The following is a 3,908-nucleotide window of genomic DNA, read 5'->3' on the forward strand; positions in this document are numbered from 1 at the left end:
GGTAAATGGTAAATGGTAAATGGTACTGAACTTATCGAGCGCTTTTCACGTCCTGCTGGACCCCAAAGCTCTTCACACTAACAGACATTCACCCATTCACACTCACATTCACACATTGATGATGGTAAGCTACACTGTAGCCACAGCTGCCCTGGGGCACACTGACAGAAGCGATGCTGCCATGCACCACCGGACCCTCTGACCACCATCAGTAGGTAAGGTGGGTGAAGTGTCTTGCCCAAGGACACAACAACTGAGACGGCTGGACGGGGGATCGAACCAGCGACCTTCCGGTTCCAGGACGACTCACCTAACCACTCCGCCACAGCTGCCCCCGAGACCTGACCCTGGATAAGCAGCTGAAGATGGACGGATGGATGGAGGTACAGTTATTCAATGGTTCTGTCGTTCAGCTGTGATGGATCAACTCCAGACTGAAAACAATCAGGTTTTATTAGCAAACAGGAGCCTTTGATCAAAGAATGATAGCTCACAGGATCCCCCATCACATGATCCCCCATCACAGGATCCCCCATCACAGGATCCCCCATCACATGATCCCCCATCACAGGATCCCCCATCACTGGTCCTGTGAGGAAGCTGCTCCTACAGGTGGTCTTTCCTCTGCAGGTTGTGTTGAACATGAGGTGGTCTCAGCTGTGTGTGGTACCTCAGTGCTCTCAGCTCTGCAGCAGTGTTTGTGTGCAGGGTCCCAGACCACCACGACTACAGACTCTTCATCTTCATTTGATGTTAAAAAGAGGCCTGAAAGCTTCCAGCAGGTGATCAGGACCTCCACTCGTCCTGACAGCAGGAACAGTTGTGTGTTTGCTGTTTCTCTTGAAGCAGCTTTTAAACATGTGCAACACCAGAGCAGGCTGCAGGGACTAAAATCTGTCAGCACACAAACACAACCACTGTGTGTAACCTCTGTGTGTAACCACTGTGTGTAACCTCTGTGTGTAACCACTGTCAGACGTCACATCATGTTCAGCTGAGAGGAAACTGACGTTTGTTCATTTCCGCCACACAACTGATGTGAACTTCTTCTACTTGTTCAACCATGAGCCTGAAGAAAACCTGCTGCTGGACCTGTTCTCAACAGCTGGACACCATGCAGACATTCAGCTGCTTTTATTGYGCTGACATGATACAAAATGATGATGATGATGATAATTAACGTTTATTATAAGTTAATGAAGATTTTCGCTTTTAATCTCATTTATTGCTTTATTTCAAATCAAATCTGTTTAAATGAACTAAAGTTTGTTTGAAATCAGATTTCTTTAAACTGAGTGAAGATCTGATGAATTTGGTCAAATGAAAGATAAAGATCTGAGCGGTTCTGATCCAGTGGTTCTGATCCAGACTCATGAAGATGACCCGGTTCATCTGAGAACTCACAAAGAAAAGCAAAAAGGTTCTGGTTGTTTGAAGCAACATGAACCCACAAGTGAGGATGAGTTCATTCATTCAGACCCAGCAGAAGAAATGTGAATATCTTACCTGCTGCAGATGTTTCTGTGAACCACYACAGATTTTTTACAAAGCAGACTCAGAGTACTGATGTTTTTATTTCCAGGTTTCAAACAACAAAATCATCAACAACTGTTTAAAACAACTGCTTKTAGAAAACTAACATTTGTATAAAACAGCTGATTGTAGTGACAGCTCAGTACAAAGACCCGTATGAGACCAGGGTCGGWCTGATGAGCCGAAGGAACTCGATCCGTGTGGGGTCCCAGACGCAGTTCTCCTCCAGGCCGCTCTTCACCATCCCACAGTTAGGGGGAACCCAGGCCGTGTCGTACCCATGGGAGCTCCAGGTCTTCTGGAGCCRGTGGTTCTGCCGGTTGATGACGATCACTTTCCCCACGTTGACCCAAACCACCAGGACCACCTTGTCCTCCTCAGGGTGGCCGATGGGATAACGGCGTGCTTTCTCCAGGTCTCTGCTGAGGTAGACCCCTGGACCCAGCATCCCACCTTTGGACTGACGGAAACCCATGGTTCTGATTCTCTGAGCGTTGGCCCGTGTGGTACCGTGGTACATAACGTAGGCTCTGTGGTCCTCAGGTCTGGGACCGTCCAGTCGGACCACTCCAGGTGGGAGCTCGAAGTCATCTTCAACCCAGTTGAACCTGCTCATGTTGGTCTGAAGAAACCTGCAGAAGTACAGGAAAACTGTAAATTTGTGATAGATTGGTTGTAAAACTACAGTAAAATGACAGTAACGTTGTAAAACTACAGTAAAATGACAGTAAAGTTGTAAAACTACAGTAAAATGACAGTAACGTTGTAAAACTACAGTAAAATGACAGTATAAAGGTGTAAAACTACAGTAAAATGACAGTATAACGTTGTAAAACTACAGTAAAATGACAGTAAAGTTGTAAAACTACAGTAAAATGACAGTATAAAGGTGTAAAATGACAGTATAACATTGTAAAACTACAGTAAAATGACAGTAAAGTTGTAAAACTACAGTAAAATGACAGTATAAAGGTGTAAAGTGACAGTATAACGTTGTAAAACTACAGTAAAATGACAGTATAACGTTGTAAAACTACAGTAAAATGACAGTATAACGTTGTAAAGCAGCAGAAGGAATGTCAGCTGAAGCAGAAACTCAAACTTGAGTCAAAGCTGTGTTTTTATTTCTTCACAGAAACTCGGAGCTGAAGGTCTCTGCTGACGACTCGCTGATATTTTGTCTTTTCTTCAGATAAATCAAAATGTTGTGACTTGGAGAGACGCGTCCAGATGATCAGAACAAGGTCAAATACTCTTTTCTTCACTTGTTTCTGTCAAGAGTTTCTGTATGTTAGGAGTTTCTGCTGGAGAAATCTGTAAATGAAYTGTTGTTCATGGAGTTAAACCTTTGTTGTTGTTGTTGATGTTTTTTGGAAACTAAAGATTATTTGAATTMATTTATTTGAGAAAAAAGGGGCAGATATAAGATTTTCTCTAATTCTGCTACCTTTCATTGAATTTGGGATTGATGTTTTAGTTTTATGTTGATATTCTGTTGTTTTTAAAGAAATGGATAAAGTAAACTAACTAAAATGATCCAGTCTTAAAGTCTGGTTAAAGCTGAGAACCGGATCAGAACCTGAGGAACACCTGCTGTTGGACTGACAGTCCTGTTCCACCTGAACACAAACTTATTTCAATCTTTATCTGACAACAAAAACTGTTCGACAAATGACAGTAAGAATGACAGCATCTTCATTTCTTTTACATGAGAGAAAGAAAACTAATCTGTAAACATTCAATCAGTTTCTGCAGGACTGACAGAGACCAGGTGTTGATGAGGGGCACAATAATCCCAACAATAATCCCAACAATAATCCCAACAATAATCCCAACAATAATCCCAACAATGATCNATCCCAACAATAATCCCAACAATAATCCCAACAATAATCCCAACAATGATCTCATAAATATTTCTGGTAATAAATCCAGTAGGTTTAAGAACAATTGAGCTGTTTTCACACTTCAAGTTATTTTCAGCCTCAGAAGTTAAAATGTTTTGTTCTGACTTCATTCTGATCCTTTCATCAAACAGGAAGTTCAAATATCTGCGAACAGGAAGTAGAAATATCTGCTTTCATGCAGACCTGAAGGTAAATTCAGTCTTAAAAAGTAAAAGCCTGAAGTGTGTCAGGACTTACCTCTGTCCACTCCGTCTCAAACTGAGGCTGCTTCTGGTCCTGAGCCAGAGAGAACCTTCAGCAGGAAACTCCAAATATGGACATCCTTTCCTTTCACTTCTCTTTCTGCTGCAGAACGTTGGTTTATTAAACAGGAAGSACCTCTGGTTCTGGGTGTGGTCCAGTCAGCTGTAGATTTCACTTCTGTCATCTGGAACAGGTCCAAAAGGTTCTTAAACACCTGGTCCAGGT

The sequence above is a fragment of the Austrofundulus limnaeus genome, unplaced genomic scaffold (genome assembly GCF_001266775.1).
Source record: "Austrofundulus limnaeus strain Quisiro unplaced genomic scaffold, Austrofundulus_limnaeus-1.0 Scaffold2263, whole genome shotgun sequence".
NCBI lineage: Eukaryota > Metazoa > Chordata > Actinopteri > Cyprinodontiformes > Rivulidae > Austrofundulus > Austrofundulus limnaeus.